Here is a 22,565-nt window from a genome sequence, read left to right on the forward strand (position 1 = left end):
ATGAAATTGGCTATACTGAAACTCTTCAACTTGGTTCTGAGTGTCGGTTACTTCCCTGATATCTGGAACAAAGGACTCATAACGCCCATATACAAAAGTGGGGATAAAGTTGACCCAAATAACTATCGAGGCATCTGTGTAAACAGTAACCTGGGGAAGGTTTTCTGTAGTATCATAAACAAAAGACTTATAACTTCCTTGAGGAGCACAATGTCTTGAGTAAAAGCCAAATTGGATTCCTGCCAAACTATAGAACATCAGATCATATCTTCACCCTACAGACCCTAATTGACAAACACGTTCATCAAAACAAAAGCAAAATCTACGCATGCTTTATAGATTTCCAGGAGGCTTTCGATTTCATCTGGCACGACGGTCTATTCCTGAAACTTATCGAAAGCGGGGTAGGGGGAAAAACATATGATGTAATTAAATCAATGTATACAAACAACAAATGTGCAGTTAAAATTGGAGACAAACAAACAAAATACTTCCCACAGGGGCGGGGGGTGACGCAGGGCTCGCCATTTCACCGACACTCTTTAATATTTACATAAATGAACTGGCAAAACTACTTGAACAATCTACAGCACCCGGCCTCACCCTATATGAATCCAAGGTTAAATTCCTCCTCTATGCAGACGACCTGGTTCTGCTGTCACCAACTAAGGAGGGTCTACAGCAGAACCTGGATCTGCTGGAGTCGTTCTGTCAGACCTGGGCCCTGACAATAAACCCCCAAAAAACCAAAGTCCTTGTGTTCCAGCAAAGATCCAGACATCAGGGACCCAAAATAAATCTCACACTAGGAACAACTAAAATCGAACAAACCACTAACTACACATACTTGGGCATAAAAATCAGCTCTACGGGAAATTTCAAACTGGCTGTGAATGAACTGAAAGAGAAAGCTAGAAGGGCTTTCTATGCCATTAAAAGATCAACCCAAATAGAAATCCCAATTAGCATTTGGCTCAAAATTTTCAAATCAGTAATTGAACCAATTGCACTCTACGGCAGTGAGGTGTGGGGACCGCTAACACAACAAGAATTTGCAAAATGGGACAAACACCCAATTGAGATCCTACATGCAGAATTCTGTAAAAGTATCCTCCGGACTCAAAGGAAAACCGTAAACAATGCATGCAGGGCAGAACTAGGCCAATATCCACTAATAATTACTATCCAAAAAAGAGCCACCAAATTTTGGAAACACCTAAAAATGAGCAACCCCCACTGCTATCATTACGAAGCCTTGAAATGCCAAGAGAGGACCATAAAGAAGAACACCCTCAGTCAACTAGTCCTGGGACTCAGTGAAGCAACCACTAACACTACTAACAATAACCAGCCCCAGGACAGTGACATCGTAGCACAGAGAATTCGACCCAACACAATTGTCACTAAGCAAAAGGAAAAATACCTGTTATATTGGGCAGAAACAACAAAAACCCAAAGCAAACTCAATTGCTACTTGGCCCTAAACAGACAATACAACATGGCTGATTACCTGACCATGGTAAAGGATAGCAAACTGAGAAAAACCTTGACAAGGTACAGACTTAGCGAACATAGCCTGGCGATCGAAAAAGGCAGACACAGGCAGACCAGGCTGCCAAGAGAGGACAGGATATGCTCTCACTGCAGTCAGGGAGTGGTGGAGACAGAGATGCACTTCCACACAGCTTGTGGAAAATATCAGGGAGAATTTCTATCAAAAATTCACAAATATGCCCTGAATTCAGAAATTTGAATGACGTCCAAAAACTCCCATACCTACTAGGGGAAGAGAGAAACTGTGTAACACTAGCGGCACACTATGTTACAGCTTGCCATAAACAGAGAGACAACCAGTAAACCTAAGAAAAGAGTATATACAAATTATACGAATGTATATTTATACACTCAGGGATATATCTGTTTATACACTCAGGGATATATCTGTTTATACACTGTACGAATAGATCTGCGTTTATGTGTTCAACCATAAATGTATTTCGATGCTTTGGCAACATAAGATGTACCTTATCATGCCAATAAAGCGATTTGAATTGAATTGAAAATTGAGTGAGTGACAGTGTCAGTGTGAGAGTGAGTGACAGTGTCAGTGTGTGAGTGAGCGACAGTGTCTGTGAGAGAGAGCGACAGTGTCAGTGTGAGAGTGAGTGTCAGTGTGAGAGTGAGCGACAGTGTCAGTGTGAGAGTGACAGTGTCAGTGTGAGAGTGAGTGACAGTGTCAGTGTGAGAGTGAGCGAAAGTGTCAGTGTGAGAGTGAGCGACAGTGTCAGTGTGAGAGAGAGTGTCAGTGTGAGAGTGAGTGACGGCGTCAGTGAGAGAGTGAGTGACAGTGTCAGTGTGAGAGTGAGTGACAGTGTCAGTGTGAGAGTGAGTGACGGTGTCAGTGTGAGAGTGAGTGACGGTGTCAGTGAGAGAGTGAGTGACGGTGTCAGTGTGAGTGACAGTGTCAGTGTGAGAGTGAGTGACAGTGTCAGTGTGAGAGTGAGTGACAGTGTCAGTGTGAGAGTGAGTGACAGTGTCAGTGTGAGAGTGAGTGACAGTGTCAGTGTGAGAGTGAGTGACAGTGTCAGTGTGAGAGTGAGTGACGGTGTCAGTGAGAGAGTGAGTGACAGTGTCAGTGTGAGAGTGAGTGACAGTCAGTGTGAGTGACAGTGACAGTGTCAGTGTGAGAGTGAGTGACAGTGTGAGTGTGAGAGTGAGTGACAGTGTGAGTGTGAGTGACAGTGTGAGAGTGAGTGACAGTGAGAGTGAGTGACAGTGTCAGTGACAGTGTGAGAGTGAGTGACAGTGTCAGTGTGAGTGACAGTGAGAGTGAGTGTCAGTGTGAGTGTGAGAGTGAGTGACAGTGTCAGTGTGAGTGACAGTGTGAGAGTGAGTGTCAGTGTGAGTGTGAGAGTGAGTGAGTGTCAGTGTCAGTGTGAGTGTGAGTGACAGTGTGAGAGTGAGTGACAGTGTCAGTGAGTGTGAGTGACAGTGTGAGTGACAGTGTCAGTGTGAGTGACAGTGTGAGTGTGAGTGACAGTGAGTGTGAGTGACAGTGTCAGTGTGAGAGTGAGTGACAGTGTGAGTGTGAGAGTGAGTGACAGTGTGAGTGTGAGAGTGAGTGACAGTGTGAGTGTGAGTGACAGTGTGAGAGTGAGTGACAGTGAGAGTGAGTGACAGTGTCAGTGACAGTGTGAGAGTGAGTGACAGTGTCAGTGTGAGTGACAGTGAGAGTGTCAGTGTGAGTGTGAGTGTGAGAGTGAGTGACAGTGTCAGTGTGAGTGACAGTGTGAGAGTGAGTGTCAGTGTGAGTGTGAGTGTGAGTGAGTGTCAGTGTCAGTGTGAGTGTGAGTGACAGTGAGAGTGAGTGACAGTGTCAGTGAGTGTGAGTGACAGTGTGAGTGACAGTGTGAGTGTGAGTGACAGTGAGTGTGAGTGTGAGTGTGAGAGTGAGTGACAGTGTCAGTGTGAGTGACAGTGTGAGAGTGAGTGACAGTGTCAGTGTGAGTGACAGTGTGAGTGTGAGTGACAGTGTCAGTGACAGTGTGAGAGTGAGTGTGAGTGACAGTGAGAGTGAGTGTCAGTGTGAGAGTGAGTGACAGTGTGAGAGTGAGTGACAGTGTCAGTGTGAGAGTGAGTGACAGTGTCAGTGTGAGAGTGAGTGTCAGTGTCAGTGTGAGAGTGAGTGTCAGTGTCAGTGTGAGAGTGAGTGACAGTGTCAGTGTGAGAGTGAGTGACAGTGTCAGTGTCAGTGTCAGTGTGAGAGTGAGTGACAGTGTGAGAGTGAGTGACAGTGTGAGAGTGAGTGACAGTGTCAGTGCCAATTAGGAACACAGGAATGGGAAGAGGCCATTTAGCCGCTCGATGAGATCTTGGCTGAATTATGACCCATCTCCATAAACCCCCATATCTCGAATACCTTTGGTTAACAAAATCCATCAATTTCAGATTTAAAATTAACCATTGATTATTGTTTGCGGAAGAGAGTTCCAAACTTCTTCCACCCTTTGTGTGTAGAAGTGTTTCCTAATTTCACTCTTGAAAGGTCTGGCTCTAATTTTTAGACTCTGCCCTAGTCCTCGACTCCCCAACCAGCGGGAATAGTCTCTCTCTATCAGTTCCCCTTAATATCTTGAAAACTTTGATCAAATCACCCGTTAACATTCTAAATTCCAGGAATACACCCTTAATTTGTGTCATCTTTCCTTGTAATTTAACCCTTGCAGTCCAAGTATCATTCTTGTAAATCTCAACCTTGGCTCAGTGGGCAGCACTCTTGCCGCCGAGTCAAAAGGTCGTGGGTTCAAGTCGCACTCGAGAGTCGAGCAAGCAATCTAGGCTGGCTTTCCAATGCAGTGCTGAGGGAGTGCTGCACTGTCTGATCTTTCAGGTGAGACGTTAAACCGAGGCCCGTCTGCTCTCTCAGGTGGAAACAAAAGATCCCAGGGCACTATTTCAAAGAGCAGGGGCGTTCTCGTCGGTGTCCGGGCCATATTTATCACTCAATCAACATCACTAAAACAGATTATCCGGTCATTATCACGTCACTGTTTGTGGGAGCTTGCTGTGCGCAATTTGGCTGCCGCATTTCCCACGTTACAAAAAAGAGCACTTCATTGGCTGTGAAGCGCTTTGAGGCGTGCAGAGGTTGTGAAAGGCGCTATAGAAATGCAAGTCTGTCTTTCTAAACCTACGCAGCACTCCCTCCAAGGCCAGGACTGCGGCCAGTGCCCCGGGGCTGGGCTGACCAGGACTGCGGCCAGTGCCCCGGGGCTGGGCTGACCAGGACTGCGGGCAGTGCCCCGGGGCTGGGCTGACCAGGGCTCGGGCAGTGCCCCGGGGCTGGGCTGACCAGGGCTCGGGCAGTGTCCCGGGGCTGGGCTGACCAGGACTGCGGCCAGTGCCCCGGGGCTGGGCTGACCAGGGCTCGGGCAGTGCCCCGGGGCTGGGCTGACCAGGACTGCGGGCAGTGCCCCGGGGCTGGGCTGACCAGGACTGCGGCCAGTGCCCTGGGGCTGGGTTGACCAGGACTGCGGGCAGTGCCCCAGGGCTGGGCTGACCAGGACTGCGGCCAGTGCCCCGGGGCTGGGCTGACCAGGACTGCGGCCAGTGCCCCAGGGCTGGGCTGACCAGGACTGCGGCCAGTGCCCCAGGGCTGGGCTGACCAGGAGTGCGGCCAGTGCCCCGGGGCTGGGCTGACCAGGACTGCGGCCAGTGCACCGGGGCTGGGCTGACCAGGACTGCGGCCAGTGCCCCGGGGCTGAGCTGACCAGGACTGCGGCCAGTGCCCCGGGGCTGGGCTGACCAGGACTGCGGCCAGTGCACCGGGGCTGGGCTGACCAGGACTGCGGCCAGTGCCCCGGGGCTGGGCTGACCAGGACTGCGGCCAGTGCCCCGGGGCTGGGCTGACCAGGGCTCGGGCGGCTCCACTTCCCGCACGGTTACAGTGTAGCGGCTTGTAGCACCGGCGGTGTCACTGCGCTAGCTTCGCTACAATGTCTCCCTGAGCCGGAGGGCTGGGTGTGGAGGAGCGGCGACACCCGGCACACAGCAGCGACACCTAGCACCCACACACTCAGCATCCGGCACACAGCACCGGCACCTAACACCCACACACTCAGCATCCGCACCCTGCACTCAGCACACTGCACCCACACACTCAGCACCCAACGCCCGCACACTACACCCACAACCTGCACCGCCACCCAGCACTTGCCCCCGGCCTTACTCTGGCGATCCGCGCTCTCCGCTCCCGGTTCACCGGGCTGCGACTGGTCTCGTTCCCCGGGCTGTGATTGGTGCGGCTCCCCGTTCCCCGGGCTCTGATTGGTGCCGTTCCCCGGGCTGTGATTGGTGCCGCTCCCCGTTCCCCGGGCTCTGATTGGTGCCGCCGCTCCACTCTCTCCGGAGCTGAAGCCGAGTAGCGGCCAATGAACAGCGCGGCTCTCTCATCGCAGAGCGTATTGGACCACCGCATCCGGGTTACAGGAAACAGCCAATCGTGGTTTAGGAGGCGCCCGAGAGACTCGATGATTGGTCATGTCGTGTAAGAGTGGGCGGGGCCTGGAACTGCGCTGCAAACTCAGAAAGGACCCGGAAATGGGACAGTGTAGAGGGAGCTTTACTCTGTATCTAACCCCGTGCTGTACCTGCCCTGGGAGTGTTTGATGGGACAGTGTAGAGGGAGCTTTACTCTGTATCTAACCCGTGCTGTACCTGCCCTGGGAGTGTTTGATGGGACAGTGTAGAGGGAGCTTTACTCTGTATCTAACCCCGTGCTGTACCTGCCCTGGGAGTGTTTGATGGGACAGTGTAGAGGGAGCTTTACTCTGTATCTAACCCGTGCTGTACCTGCCCTGGGAGTGTTTGATGGGACAGTGTAGAGGGAGCTTTACTCTGTATCTAACCCCGTGCTGTACCTGCCCTGGGAGTGTTTGATGGGACAGTGTAGAGGGAGCTTTACTCTGTATCTAACCCGTGCTGTACCTGCCCTGGGAGTGTTTGATGGGACAGTGTAGAGGGAGCTTTACTCTGTATCTAACCCCGTGCTGTACCTGCCCTGGGAGTGTTTGATGGGACAGTGTAGAGGGAGCTTTACTCTGTATCTAACCTGTGCTGTACCTGCCCTGAGAGTGTTTGATGGGACAGTGTAGAGGGAGCTTTACTCTGTATCTAACCCGTGCTGTACCTGCCCTGGGAGTGTTTGATGGGACAGTGTAGAGGGAGCTTTACTCTGTATCTAACCCGTGCTGTACCTGCCCTGGGAGTGTTTGATGGGACAGTGTAGAGGGAGCTTTACTCTGTATCTAACCCGTGCTGTACCTGCCCTGGGAGTGTTTGATAGGACAGTGTAGAGGGAGCTTTACTCTGTATCTAACCCGTGCTGTACCTGCCCTGGGAGTGTTTGATGGGACAGTGTAGAGGGAGCTTTACTCTGTATCTAACCCGTGCTGTACCTGCCCTGGGAGTGTTTGATGGGACAGTGTAGAGGGAGCTTTACTCTGTATCTAACCCGTGCTGTAACTGCCCTGGGAGTGTTTGATGGGACAGTGTAGAGGGAGCTTTACTCTGTATCTAACCCGTGCTGCACCTGCCCTGGGAGTGTTTGATGGGAAAGTGTAGAAGGATCTTTACTCTGTAGCTAACCCTGTGCTGTACCTGCCCTGGGAGTGTTTGATGGGACAGTGTAGAGGGAGCTTTACTCTGTATCTAACCCGTGCTGTACCTGCCCTGGCAGTTGTGATGAAATATGTCATTCACCAGACTCTGTATTTAACTCCATATATTGTATTGCCTGCTCTTGTATTTTTACCTTGTATTGTATATAGTGCACCGCCCCCTTTCTCCCCATTGGGTGTGTCGGCTCCGCCCATGCCTGGCCCTACTTAAGACAAGCCCAGGCATGCCTTGCAGCAGAACGCCAGGTGAAGACACAGGCATCTTTTTTTGCTAATAAAAGCCGAGTTTTATCCAGTTAACTTTGAGCCTTGAAGTTATTGAGGTGCATCAGCAGTGTTTGATGGGACAGTGTAGAGGGAGCTTTACTCTGTAACAAACCCTGTGCTGTACCTGCCCTGGGAGTGTTTGATGTGACAATGTAGAGGGAGCTTTACTCTGTATCTAACCCTGTGCTGCACCTCCCCTGGGAGTGTTTGATGGGACAGTGTAGAGGGAGCTTTACTCTGTATCTAACCCGTGCTGTACCTGCCCTGGGAGTGTTTGATGGGACAGTGTAGAGGGAGCTTTACTCTGTATCTAACCCTGTGCTGTACCTCCCCTGGGAGTGTTTGATGGGACAGTGTAGAGGGAGCTTTACTCTGTATCTAACCCGTGCTGTACCTGCCCTGGGAGTGTTTGATGGGACAGTGTAGAGGGAGCTTTACTCTGTATCTAACCCGTGCTGTACTGCCCTGGTAGTGTTTGATGGGGACAGTGTAGAGGGAGCTTTACTCTGTATCTAACCTGTGCTGTACCTGCCCTGGGAGTGTTTGATGGGACAGTGTAGAGTGAGCTTTACTCTGTATCTAACCCGTGCTGTACCTGCGCTGGGAGTGTTTGATGGGACAGTGTAGAGGGAGCTTTACTCTGTATCTAACCCGTGCTGTACCTGCCCTGGGAGTGTTTGATGGGACAGTGTAGAGGGAGCTTTACTCTGTATCTAACCCGTGCTGCACCTGCCCTGGGAGTGTTTGATGGGACAGTGTAGAGGGAGCTTTACTCTGTATCTAACCCTGTGCTGTACCTGCCCTGGGAGTGTTTGATGGGACAGTGTAGAGGGAGCTTTACTCTGTATCTAACCTGTGTTGTACCAGCCCTGGGAGTGTTTGATGGGACAGTGCAGAGGGAGCTTTACTCTGTATCTAACCCGTGCTGTACCTGCCTTGGGAGTGTTTGAAGGGACAGTGTAGAGGGAGCTTTACTCTGTATCTAACCCGTGCTGTACCTGCCCTGGGAGTGTTTGATGGGACAGTGTAGAGGGTGCTTTACACTGTATCTAACCCGTGCTGTACCTGAGCTGGGAGTGTTTGATGGGACAGTGTAGAGGGAGTTTTACTCTGTATCTAACCCGTGCTGTACCTGCCCTGGGAGTGTTTGATGGGACAGTGTAGAGGGAGCTTTACTCTGTATCTAACCTGTGCTGTACCTGCCCTGGGAGTGTTTGATGGGACAGTGCAGAGGGAGCTTTTCTCTGTAGGTAACCCTGTGCTTTACCTGCCCTGGGAGCGTTTGATGGGACAGTGTAGAGGGAGCTTTACTCTGTATCTAACCCGTGCTGTCCCTGCCCTGGGAGTGTTTGATGTGACAATGTAGAGGGAGCTTTGCTCTGTATCTAACCCGTGCTGTACTGCCCTGGTAGTGTTTGATGGGACAGTGTAGAGGGAGCTTTACTCTGTATCGAACCTGTGCTGTACCTGCCCTGGGAGTGTTGGATGGGACAGTGCAGAGGGAGCTTTACTCTGTATCTAACCCGTGCTGTACCTGCCCTGGGAGTGTTTGATGGGACAGTGCAGAGGGAGCTTTACTCTGTATCTAAACCGTGCTGTACCTGCCCTGGGAGTGTTTGATGGAACAGTGTAGAGGGAGATTTACTCTGTATCTAACCCGTGCTGTACCTGCCCTGGGGGTGTTTGATGGGACAGTGTAGAGGGAGCTTTACTCTGTATCTAACCCGTGCTGTCCCTGCCCTGGGAGTGTTTGATGGGACAGTGTAGAGGGAGCTTTACTCTATATCTAACCTGTGCTTTACCTGCCCTGGGAGTGTTTGATGCGGCAATGTAGAGGGAGCTTTACTCTGTATCTAACCCGTGCTGTACCTGCCCTGGGAGTGTTTGATGGGACAGTGTAGAGGGAGCTTTACTTTGTATCTAACCTGTGCTGTACCTGCCCTGGGAGTGTTTGATGGGACAGTGTAGAGGGAGATTTACTCTGTATCTAACCCGTGCTGTACCTGCCCTGGGAGTGTTTGATGGGACAGTGTAGAGGGAGCTTTACTCTGTATCTAACCCGTGCTGTACTGCCCTGGTAGTGTTTGATGGGACAGTGCAGAGGGAGCTTTACTCTGTATCTAACCCGTGCTGTACTGCCCTGGTAGTGTTTGATGGGGACAGTGTAGAGGGAGCTTTACCCTGTATCTAACCCGTGCTGTACCTGCCCTGGGAGTGTTTGATGGGACAGTGTAGAGGGAGCTTTACTCTGCATCTAACCCGTGCTGCACTGCCCTGGTAGTGTTTGATGGGGACAGTGTAGAGGGAGCTTTACTCTGTATCTAACCTGTGCTGTACCTGCCCTGGGAGTGTTTGATGGGACAGTGTAGAGGGAGCTTTACTCTTTATCTAACCTGTGCTGTACCAGCCCTGGGAGTGTTTGATGGGACAGTGTAGAGGGAGCTTTACTCTGTATCTAACCCGTGCTGTACCTGCCCTGGGAGTGTTTGATGTGACAATGTAGAAGGAGCTTTACTCTGTATCTAACCCTGTGCTGTACCTGCCCTGGGAGTGTTTGATGGGACAGTGTAGAGGGAGCTTTACTCTGTATCTAACCCCTGGTGTACCTGCTTTGGGAGTGTTGGATGGGACAGTGTCGAGGGAGATTTACTTTGTATCTAACCTGTGCTGTACCTGCCCTGGGAGTGTTTGATGGGTCAGATTAGAGGGAGCTTTACTCTGTATCTAACCCGTGCTGTACCTGCCCTGGGAGTGTTTGATGGGACAGTGTAGAGAGAGCTTTACTCTGTATCTAACCCGTGCTGTACCTGCCCTGGGAGTGTTTGATGGGACAGTGCAGAGGGAGCTTTACTCTGTATCTAACCCCGTGCTGTACCTGCCCTGAGAGTGTTTGATGGGACAGTGTAGAGGGAGCTTTACTCTGTATCGAACCTGTGCTGTACCTGCCCTGGGAGTGTTTGATGGGGCAGTGTAGAGGGAGCTTTACTCTGTATCTAACCTGTGCTGTACCTGCTCTGGGAGTGTTTGATGGGGACAGTGCAGAGGGAGCTTTACTCTCTATCTAACCCGTGCTGTACCTGCCCTGGGAGTGTTTGATGGGACAGTGTAGAGGGAGCTTTACTCTGTATCTAACCCGTGCTGTACCTGCCCTCGGAGTGATTGATGGGACAGTGTAGAGGGAGCTTTACTCTGTATCTAACCCGTGCTGTACCTGCCCTGGGAGTATTTGATGGGACAGTGTAGAGGGAGCTTTACTCTATATCTAACCTGTGCTGTCCCTGCCCTGTGAGTGTTTGATGGGGCAGTGTAGAGGGAGCTTTACTCTGTACCTAACCTGTGCTGTACCTGCCCTGGGAGTGTTTGATGGGACAGTGCAGAGGGAGCTTTACTCTGTATCTAACCCGTGCTGTACCAGCCCTGGGGGTGTTTGATGGGACAGTGTAGAGAGAGATTTACTCTGTATCTAACCCGTGCTGTACCTGCCCTGGGAGTGTTTGATGGGACAGTGTAGAGGGAGCTTTACTCTGTATCTAACCCGTGCTCTACCTGCCCTGGGGGTGTTTGATGGGACAGTGTAGAGGGAGCTTTACTCTGTATCTCACCCGTGCTGTACCTGCCCTGCGAGTGTTTGATGGGACAGTGTAGAGGGAGCTTTACTCTGTATCTAACCCGTGCTCTACCTGCCCTGGGGGTGTTTGATGGGACAGTGTAGAGGGAGCTTTACTCTGTATCTAACCCGTGCTGTACCTGCCCTGGGAGTGTTTGATGGGACAGTGTAGAGGGAGCTTTACTCTGTATCTAACCCGTGCTGTACCTGCCCTCGGAGTGTTTGATGGGACAGTGTAGAGGGAGCTTTACTCTGTATCTAACCCGTGCTGTACCTGCCCTGGTAGTGTTTGATGGGACAGTGTAGAGGGAGCTTTACTCTGTATCTAACCCGTGCTGTACCTGCCCTGGGAGTGTTTGATGGGACAGTGTAGAGGGAGCTTTACTCTGTAACTAACCCGTGCTGTACCTGCCCTGGGAGTGTTTGATGTGACAATGTAGAAGGAGCTTTACTCTGTATCTAACCCTGTGCTGTACCTGCCCTGGGAGTGTTTGATGGGACAGTGTAGAGGGAGCTTTACTCTATCTAACCCCTGGTGTACCTGCCCTGGGAGTGTTGGATGGGACAGTGTCGAGGGAGATTTACTTTGTATCTAACCTGTGCTGTACCTGCCCTGGGAGTGTTTGATGGGTCAGATTAGAGGGAGCTTTACTCTGTATCTAACCCGTGCTGTACCTGCCCTGGGAGTGTTTGATGGGACAGTGTAGAGGGAGCTTTACTCTGTTGGTAACCCTGTGCTTTACCTGCCCTGGGAGCATTTGATGGGACAGTGTAGAGGGAGCTTTACTCTGTATCTAACCCGTGCTGTACCTGCCCTGGGAGTGTTTGATGGAACAGTGTAGAGGGAGATTTACTCTGTATCTAACCCGTGCTGTACCTGCCCTGGGGGTGTTTGATGGGACAGTGTAGAAGGAGCTTTACTCTGTATCTAACCCGTGCTGTCCCTGCCCTGGGAGTGTTTGATGGGACAGTGCAGAGGGAGCTTTACTCTATATCTAACCTGTGCTGTACCTGCCCTGGGAGTGTTTGATGGGGCAATGTAGAGGGAGCTTTGCTCTGTATCTAACCCGTGCTGTACCTGCCCTGGGAGTATTTGATGGGACAGTGCAGAGGGAGCTTTACTCTGTATCTAACCTGTGCTATACCTGCCCTGGGAGTGTTTGATGGGACAGTGTAGAGGGAGCTTTACTCTGTATCTAACCTGTGCTCTACCTGCCCTGGGAGTGTTTGATGGGACAGTGTAGAGGGAGCTTTACTCTGTATCTAACCCGTGCTGTACCTGCCCTGCGAGTGTTTGATGGGACAGTGTAGAGGGAGCTTTACTCTGTATCTAACCCGTGCTCTACCTGCCCTGGGGGTGTTTGATGGGACAGTGTAGAGGGAGCTTTACTCTGTATCTAACCCGTGCTGTACCTGCCCTGGGAGTGTTTGATGGGACAGTGTAGAGGGAGCTTTACTCTGCATCTAACCTGTGCTGTACCTGCCCTGGGAGTGTTTGATGGGACAGTGTAGAGGGAGCTTTGCTCTGTATCTAACCCGTGCTGTACCTGCCCTGGGAGTGTTTGATGGGACAGTGTAGAGGGAGCTTTACTCTGTATCTAACCTGTGCTGTACCTGCCCTGGGAGTGTAATGGGACAGTGTAGAGGGAGCTTTACTCTGTATCTAACCCGTGCTGTACCTGCCCTGGGAGTGTTTGATGGGACAGTGTAGAGGTAGCTTTACTCTGTATCTAACCCGTGCTGTACCTGCTCTGGAGTGTTTGATGGGGACAGTGTAGAGGTAGCTTTACTCTGTAACAAACCCTGTGCTGTACCTGCCCTGGGAGTGTTTGATGTGACAATGTAGAGGGAGCTTTACTCTGTATCTAACCCTGTGCTGTACCTGCCCTGGGAGTGTTTGATGGGACAGTGTAGAGGGAGCTTTACTCTGTATCTAACCCGTGCTGTACCTGCCCTGGGAGTGTTTGATGGGACAGTGTAGAGGGAGCTTTACTCTGTATCTAACCCGTGCTGTCCCTGCCTTGGGAGTGTTTGATGGGACAGTGTAGAGGGAGCTTTACTCTGTATCTAACCTGTGCTGTACCTGCCCTGGGAGTGTTTGATGGGGCAGTGTAGAGGGAGCTTTACTCTTATTCTAACCCGTGCTGTACCTGCCCTGGGAGTGTTTGATGGGACAGTGTAGAGGGAGCTTTACTCTGTATCTAACCCGTGCTGTACCTGCCCTGGGAGTGTTTGATGGGGCAGTGTAGAGGGAGCTTTACTCTATATCTAGCCTGTGATGTACCTGCCCTGGGAGTGTTTGATGGGACAGTGTAGAGGGAGCTTTACTCTGTATCTTACCCGTGCTGTACCTGCCCTGGGAGTGTTTGATGGGGCAGTGTAGAGGGAGCTTTACTCTGTATCTAACCCGTGCTGTACCTGCCCTGGGAGTGTTTGATGGGACAGTGTAGAGGGAGCTTTACTCTGTATCTAACCCGTGCTGTACCTGCTCAGGGAGTGTTTGATGGGGACAGTGTAGAGGTAGCTTTACTCTGTAACAAACCCTGTGCTGTACCTGCCCTGGGAGTGTTTGATGTGACAATGTAGAAGGAGCTTTACTCTGTATCTAACCCTGTGCTGTACCTGCCCTGGGAGTGTTTGATGGGACAGTGTAGAGGGAGCTTGACTCTGTATCTAACCTGTGCTGTACCTGCCCTGGGAGTGTTGAAGGGACAGTGTAGAGGGAGCTTTACTCTGTATCTAACCCGTGCTGTACCTGCCCTCGGAGTGTTGGATGGGACAGTGTAGAGGGAGCTTTACTCTTTTTCTAACCTGTGCTGTACCTGCCCTGGGAGTGTTTGATGGGGACAGTGTAGAGGGAGCTTTACTCTGTATCTAACCCTGTGCTGTACCTGCCCTGGGAGTGTTTGATGTGACAATGTAGAGGGAGCTTTACTCTGTATCGAACCCTGAGCTGTATCTGCCCTGGGAGTGTTTGATGGGACAGTGTAGAGGGAGCTTTACTCTGTATCTAACCCGTGCTGTACCTGCCCTGGGAATGTTTGATGGGACAGTGTAGAGGGAGCTTTACTCTGTATCTAACCCGTGCTGTACCTGCCCTGGGAGTGTTTGATGGGACAGTGTACAGGGAGCTTTACTCTTTATCTAACCTGTGCTGTACCTGCCCTGGGAGTGTTTGATGGGACAGTGTAGAGGGAGCTTTACTCTGTATCTAACCCGTGCTCTACCTGCCCTGGGGGTGTTTGATGGGACAGTGTAGAGGGAGCTTTACTCTGTATCTAACCCGTGCTGTACCTGCCCTGGGAGTGTTTGATGGGACAGTGTAGAGGGAGCTTTACTCTGCATCTAACCTGTGCTGTACCTGCCCTGGGAGTGTTTGATGGGACAGTTTAGAGGCAGCTTTACTCTGTATCTAACCCGTGCTGTACCTGCCCTGGGAGTGTTTGACGGGACAGTGTAGAGGGAGCTTTACTCTGTATCTAACCCGTGCTGTACCTGCTCAGGGAGTGTTTGATGGGGACAGTGTAGAGGTAGCTTTACTCTGTAACAAACCCTGTGCTGTACCTGCCCTGGGAGTGTTTGATGTGACAATGTAGAAGGAGCTTTACTCTGTATCTAACCCTGTGCTGTACCTGCCCTGGGAGTGTTTGATGGGACAGTGTAGAGGGAGCTTGACTCTGTTTCTAACCTGTGCTGTACCGGCCCTGGGAGTGTTTGATGGGACAGTGTAGAGGGAGCTTTACTCTGTATCTAACCTGTGCTGTACCTGCCCTGGGAGTGTTGAAGGGACAGTGTAGAGGGAGCTTTACTCTGTATCTAACCCGTGCTGTACCTGCCCTCGGAGTGTTGGATGGGACAGTGTAGAGGGAGCTTTACTCTTTTTCTAACCTGTGCTGTACCTGCCCTGGGAGTGTTTGATGGGGACAGTGTAGAGGGAGCTTTACTCTGTATCTAACCCTGTGCTGTACCTGCCCTGGGAGTGTTTGATGTGACAATGTAGAGGGAGCTTTACTCTGTATCGAACCCTGAGCTGTATCTGCCCTGGGAGTGTTTGATGGGACAGTGTAGAGGGAGCTTTACTCTGTATCTAACCCGTGCTGTACCTGCCCTGGGAATGTTTGATGGGACAGTGTAGAGGGAGCTTTACTCTGTATCTAACCCGTGCTGTACCTGCCCTGGGAGTGTTTGATGGGACAGTGTACAGGGAGCTTTACTCTTTATCTAACCTGTGCTGTACCTGCCCTGGGAGTGTTTGATGGGACAGTGTAGAGGGAGCTTTACTCTGTATCTAACCCGTGCTCTACCTGCCCTGGGGGTGTTTGATGGGACAGTGTAGAGGGAGCTTTACTCTGTATCTAACCCGTGCTGTACCTGCCCTGGGAGTGTTTGATGGGACAGTGTAGAGGGAGCTTTACTCTGCATCTAACCTGTGCTGTACCTGCCCTGGGAGTGTTTGATGGGACAGTGTAGAGGCAGCTTTACTCTGTATCTAACCCGTGCTGTACCTGCCCTGGGAGTGTTTGACGGGACAGTGTAGAGGGAGCTTTACTCTGTATCTAACCCGTGCTGTACCTGCCCTGGGAGTGTTTGATGGGACAGTGTAGAGGTAGCTTTACTCTGTATCTAACCCGTGCTGTCCCTGCCCTGGGAGTGTTTGATGGGACAGTGTAGAGGGAGCTTTGCTCTGTATCTAACCCGTGCTGTACCTGCCCTGGGAGTGTTTGATGGGACAGTGTAGAGGGAGCTTTACTCTGTATCTAACCTGTGCTGTACCTGCCCTGGGAGTGTTTGATGGGGCAGTGTAGAGGGAGCTTTACTCTGTATCTAACCAGTGCTGTACCAGCCCTGGGAGTGTAATGGGACAGTGTAGAGGGAGCTTTACTCTGTATCTAACCCGTGCTGTACCTGCCCTGGGAGTGTTTGATGGGACAGTGTACAGGGAGCTTTACTCTGTATCTAACCCGTGCTGTACCTGCTCTGGGAGTGTTTGATGGGGACAGTGTAGAGGTAGCTTTACTCTGTAACAAACCCTGTGCTGTACCTGCCCTGGGAGTGTTTGATGTGACAATGTAGAGGGAGCTTTACTCTGTATCTAACCCTGTGCTGTACCTGCCCTGGGAGTGTTTGATGGGACAGTGTAGAGGGAGCTTTACTCTGTATCTAACCCGTGCTGTACCTGCCCTGGGAGTGTTTGATGGGACAGTGTAGAGGGAGCTTTACTCCAATTCCAATTAAAATGCTTTATTGGCATGAAAGTTTACAGAGAACCATATTGCCAAAGCTTACATAGCAAAAAGGTACAGTTTTCCAACATTCTGTAGGTGTCAATCGATTTGACATTTGTTGGGTACATACAATATTACTTTTAAACAATATTAAATTTAAACAGTCTTTGTACTTCATTTGTTACGTTCAATATTAATTTTAAACAGTCTTAATTTTAAACAGTCCTCAGGTTGTGACATGTTGTTACATATTTGGCCCCAAGGTATGGTCTGTCTCCTTCTCCTAGGACTAATCTCAATTTTGACAGATCATCCAATTCCTTGAAATCTGGGGTTGTTTGGCTTAGCTTGTTGAATAATATGTTTCTTGATGTGTTGAATTTTTCGCATTTTAGGAGGAAATGCATTTCTGTTTCAACCTCGCCAGCCAGACATTGATCGCATATTCTATTCTCTCTAGGCTGCCAGGATTTCTTGTATCTGCCTTTTTCAATTTCCAGTTGGTGGTCGCTTAGTCTGTACCTGGTGAGGGTCTGTCTCTGTTTTGTGTCTCTGATGGTCGTGAGGTAGTCTGCCAGTTTATATTCTCTTTTTAGGGCCCGGTAACATTCTAATCTGCTTTGGCTTTCGGTTATTTTGTTCCAATGTTCCAGGTAGGTTTCTTTGCATTTTTTAATGATTTGGTTCACTCGGATTGGTGTTTGGACGGCTGTGTTGGTCTGGGGCTGGTCAGGGTCCGGCTGAGTACTTAGTTTCCGTAGCAGCTGACTCAGGGGACTCTTTTCTGGGTTTAGCTCTTGGGTCTGAAAGGCTTTGAAATGAAGGGTGTCTGGGGAGCTAGATTTGAGGTGATTTAGGAAGTTTAGTGCTCGTTTTTGGATGTTTATTATCAGTGGGTATCTGCCTAGTTCGGCTCTGCATGCATTTGTTGGCGTTTTTCTTTGGGTGCGAAGGATGCTTCGGCAGAATTCTGCATGTAGGGCTTCTATTGTATGTTTTTCCCATTTAGTGTAGCTTTGGTGATTTAGCGGGCCCCATACTTCACTACCGTACAGTGCAATGGGCAGGATTATGCTGTCAAATATTTTGAGCCAGATTTTGATTGGGATTTGGATGTTGTAGAATTTTCTTTTTATTGCATATAGGGCTCTTCGGGCTTTTTCTTTTAGTGCATTCACTGCTATGCTGAAGCTCCCTGATGCTGTAATAGTTAGACCAAGGTAGGTGTAGCTCATAGTGTGTCCTATAGTGATATCACTGAGGGTAAACTGGTATTTGTTTTCCTGACATCTGGGCCTTTTTTGAAAAATCATGATGTTGGTTTTCTTTAGATTTACTGTTAGAGCCCAATTTTGGCAGTATTTGTCGAGTAGGTCTAGTTGTTGCTGTAATCCCTGTTCTGTGGGAGACAGCAGAACCAGGTCGTCCGCATAGAACAGGGATTTCACTTCTCCATCCAGGAGACGGAGACCTGGTGACTCGCTTTGCTCCAGCATGTCTGCTAATTCATTTATGTATATGTTGAACAGGGTCGGGCTCAAATTGCAGCCCTGCCGGACGCCTCTTCTCTGGTGAAGAAATCGGTGCGTTTGTCTCCAAATTTGACCCCGCATTTGTTTTTCAGATACATTGATTTAATAAGGTCATAGACTTTGCCCCCTATTCCACATTGAAGAAGTTTATAATAGAGCCCTTCGTGCCATATAGAGTCAAAGGCTTTCTTGAAGTCGATGAAACAGGCGAATATTTTCCCATTTTTTGTTTGGTGTATATGTTTTTCAATGAGGGTGTGAAGGGTATAGATATGGTCGGCGGTGCGGTGTTTTGGAAGAAAGCCTATTTGGTTTTTTCTGAGGATATTATGTTTGTTAAGAAAATCAAGTAATCTACTATTTAGAATACTGCAGAATAACTTCCCTAGACAACTGTTGACACAGATGCCGCGGTAGTTATTTGGGTCTGATTTGTTTCCGCTTTTATATATGGGGGAGATTAGTCCTTGGCACCAGATATCGGGAAAACAGCCTGAACGTAATATGATGTTGAATAATTTGAGTACCGCACCCTGCATCTCCATATTGCTGAACTTGAGCATTTCATTTTTGATGTTGTCTGGGCCACAGGCTTTCTTTAGGTGGAGAGATTTTGTTTTTGTGGCCATTTCTTTCCATGTGATTGGGGAGTCTAGAGGGTTTTGGTTGTCTTTGATTGTTGCTTCTAATGTGTGGAGTTTTTCTGTGACCTGATGTTGACTTGGGTTTGTTTCGTTTATTGGGATGTCTTTGTAGAGGTTTTCAAAATGTGTTCTCCAGATGTCGCCATCTTGGATTGGTAATGCTTGCAATTGTGTTGTACTCAGGTTATTCCACATTTCCCAGAATTGTTTTGGGTTGGTGGAGTTTTCAATTTCTTCTAGTATTTTGTGGGTATAGTTTTGTGTTTTGTTCCTAATGGTGTGTTTATATCTTTTGAGGGTTTCATTGTATCTAGTACGTAGGTCCGGATTGTTTGGTTGGCGATGCTTTTGGTTTGATATTTTTCTCAGGTCTTTTCTGGCATTTTTGCATTCGTGGTCAAACCATTTCTTATTTTATTTTGTCTTTTGTGACTCTTCCTCTTCTGTTTCACGAGGTCGGCTTTTACAGCTGCCTCATGAAAGATCATATTTATATCCTCTATGGCCATGTTTACCCCATCTCTGGTGATCTCATATAGATTTTCTTTAAATTTTGAAATTTTACTTGTGAGATCAGGTGAATTTAGTGCTGTGATGAATTTATCTCCACTGTCTGGGGCCCATCTGTATGTCTGGTTTATTTTATGTAGCTTACTGGGTTCCTTTTTTGTGTCTGTAGTTTGGGCAGAAAGTTTAAGGTACACATTTATTTGGTTATGGTCTGAGAGGGGGGATTGCTGCCTGACAGTGAATGCGTTGATATCGCAGGGGTCCAGGTCAGTGATTGTATAATCCACCACACTAGACCCAAGAGTTGAGGAATATGTGAGTCTCCCTAAGGAGTCCCCTCTGAACCTACCGTTAACTATGTACAGGCCTAAGGCTCGGCAGAGTTGCACTACCTCCCTACCGCTTTTATTTATTTCACAATCGAGGTTGTTTCGGTTTGCGATGGCTGGTGTGACATATAGAGGGGTCTGGCCAAACACATGGTTGTTGCCCTGTGGGTCTATGAAGTCAGGTTCACATCCTGTCCTTGCATTTAGGTCCCCACATAGTAGCACCTTTCCTTGGGCCTGGAAATGGCTGATTTCCATGTGGAGAGTGTCAAATATCTCCTCTTCAAAATATGGCGATTCTGTTGGAGGTATGTAGATCGCACATAAGTAAACATCGTTTTTTGCTATTCCTATATTTTTATCTAATTTTAGCCATACGTGTGATTTTCCCTGTTTTATCGGTGAGATGTGTTTGTTCAGTTCTCCTTTATACCACACCAGGATTCCCCCGGAGGTTCTGCCCTTGCGTGTCTTAATGTTCTTTACTGAAGGCACAATAATTTCATGGTACATTGGGGGACAGTGGGTCGGCATGTCCTTTTGGCACCATGTTTCTGTTAACACAATTATATCAATGTCTTTTATAGCTTTTAGGAATTCAGGGTCTGTACTCTTCATCCCAAAAGTTGAGGAGCGGAGGCCCTGGATATTCCAGCAGCTTATGTGGAAAGAACGCATTTATATAGTTCAATAAAACGAAATAAAATGGACCTATTTTGTGGGATGAGTGTGGAAACACTATTTTCTATAATGCTAAATGATGATTTAGTATAAATTTCATGAGGCATGCACATATCTCTATCTAATAGTAGTACTCTATATCTAACCTGTGCTGTACCTGCCCTGGGAGTGTTTGATGGGGCAGTGTAGAGGGAGCTTTACTCTGTATCTAACCCGTGCTGTACCTGCCCTGGGAGTGTTTGATGGGACAGTGTAGAGGGAGCTTTACTCTGTATCTAACCCATGCTGTACCTGCTCAGGGAGTGTTTGATGGGGACAGTGTAGAGGTAGCTTTACTCTGTAACAAACCCTGTGCTGTACCTGCCCTGGGAGTGTTTGATGTGACAATGTAGAAGGAGCTTTACTCTGTATCTAACCCTGTGCTGTACCTGCCCTGGGAGTGTTTGATGGGACAGTGTAGAGGGAGCTTGACTCTGTATCTAACCTGTGCTGTACCGGCCCTGGGAGTGTTTGATGGGACAGTGTAGAGGGAGCTTTACTCTGTATCTAACCTGTGCAGTACCTGCCCTGGGAGTGTTGAAGGGACAGTGTAGAGGGAGCTTTACTCTGTATCTAACCCGTGCTGTCCCTGCCCTGGGAGTGTTTGATGGGAAAGTGTAGAGGGATCTTTACTCTGTAGCTAACCCTGTGCTGTACCTGCCCTGGGAGTGTTTGATGGGACAGTGTAGAGGGAGCTTTACTCTGTATCTAACCCGTGCTGTACCTGCCCTGGCAGTTGTGATGAAATATGTCATTCACCAGACTCTGTATTTAACTCCATATATTGTATTGCCTGCTCTTGTATTTTTACCTTGTATTGTATATAGTGCACCGCCCCCTTTCTCCCCATTGGGTGTGTCGGCTCCGCCCATGCCTGGCCCTACTTAAGACAAGCCCAGGCATGCCTTGCAGCAGAACGCCAGGTGAAGACACAGGCATCTTTTTTTGCTAATAAAAGCCGAGTTTTATCCAGTTAACTTTGAGCCTTGAAGTTATTGAGGTGCATCAGCAGTGTTTGATGGGACAGTGTAGAGGGAGCTTTACTCTGTAACAAACCCTGTGCTGTACCTGCCCTGGGAGTGTTTGATGTGACAATGTAGAGGGAGCTTTACTCTGTATCTAACCCTGTGCTGCACCTCCCCTGGGAGTGTTTGATGGGACAGTGTAGAGGGAGCTTTACTCTGTATCTAACCCGTGCTGTACCTGCCCTGGGAGTGTTTGATGGGACAGTGTAGAGGGAGCTTTACTCTGTATCTAACCCTGTGCTGTACCTCCCCTGGGAGTGTTTGATGGGACAGTGTAGAGGGAGCTTTACTCTGTATCTAACCCGTGCTGTACCTGCCCTGGGAGTGTTTGATGGGACAGTGTAGAGGGAGCTTTACTCTGTATCTAACCCGTGCTGTACTGCCCTGGTAGTGTTTGATGGGGACAGTGTAGAGGGAGCTTTACTCTGTATCTAACCTGTGCTGTACCTGCCCTGGGAGTGTTTGATGGGACAGTGTAGAGTGAGCTTTACTCTGTATCTAACCCGTGCTGTACCTGCGCTGGGAGTGTTTGATGGGACAGTGTAGAGGGAGCTTTACTCTGTATCTAACCCGTGCTGTACCTGCCCTGGGAGTGTTTGATGGGACAGTGTAGAGGGAGCTTTACTCTGTATCTAACCCGTGCTGCACCTGCCCTGGGAGTGTTTGATGGGACAGTGTAGAGGGAGCTTTACTCTGTATCTAACCCTGTGCTGTACCTGCCCTGGGAGTGTTTGATGGGACAGTGTAGAGGGAGCTTTACTCTGTATCTAACCTGTGTTGTACCAGCCCTGGGAGTGTTTGATGGGACAGTGCAGAGGGAGCTTTACTCTGTATCTAACCCGTGCTGTACCTGCCTTGGGAGTGTTTGAAGGGACAGTGTAGAGGGAGCTTTACTCTGTATCTAACCCGTGCTGTACCTGCCCTGGGAGTGTTTGATGGGACAGTGTAGAGGGTGCTTTACACTGTATCTAACCCGTGCTGTACCTGAGCTGGGAGTGTTTGATGGGACAGTGTAGAGGGAGTTTTACTCTGTATCTAACCCGTGCTGTACCTGCCCTGGGAGTGTTTGATGGGACAGTGTAGAGGGAGCTTTACTCTGTATCTAACCTGTGCTGTACCTGCCCTGGGAGTGTTTGATGGGACAGTGCAGAGGGAGCTTTTCTCTGTAGGTAACCCTGTGCTTTACCTGCCCTGGGAGCGTTTGATGGGACAGTGTAGAGGGAGCTTTACTCTGTATCTAACCCGTGCTGTCCCTGCCCTGGGAGTGTTTGATGTGACAATGTAGAGGGAGCTTTGCTCTGTATCTAACCCGTGCTGTACTGCCCTGGTAGTGTTTGATGGGACAGTGTAGAGGGAGCTTTACTCTGTATCGAACCTGTGCTGTACCTGCCCTGGGAGTGTTGGATGGGACAGTGCAGAGGGAGCTTTACTCTGTATCTAACCCGTGCTGTACCTGCCCTGGGAGTGTTTGATGGGACAGTGCAGAGGGAGCTTTACTCTGTATCTAAACCGTGCTGTACCTGCCCTG

The 22,565-nt window shown here is 49.4% G+C and overlaps 2 protein-coding genes across 2 annotated transcripts in view; both read right to left on the bottom strand.

The window, feature by feature from the left end:
• Positions 1-5,829, bottom strand: part of LOC147120821 (uncharacterized) — a 50,835-nt gene extending 45,006 nt beyond the window's left edge. The window contains exon 1 of the mRNA XM_085978908.1: positions 5,729-5,829. The gene's annotated coding sequence lies outside the window, so the exon portion shown is untranslated. The remainder of the gene's footprint in view (positions 1-5,728) is intronic.
• The window catches only part of LOC147120819 (uncharacterized), a 393,799-nt gene that overhangs the window by 225,975 nt on the left and 145,259 nt on the right, over positions 1-22,565 (bottom strand). The gene's annotated exons all lie outside the window — the stretch shown is intronic.

This window comes from Somniosus microcephalus, chromosome 3, assembly GCF_052327205.1.
Source record: "Somniosus microcephalus isolate GS21.2 chromosome 3, FLI_Smic_1.0, whole genome shotgun sequence".
NCBI classification, from domain to species: Eukaryota; Metazoa; Chordata; class Chondrichthyes; order Squaliformes; family Somniosidae; genus Somniosus; species Somniosus microcephalus.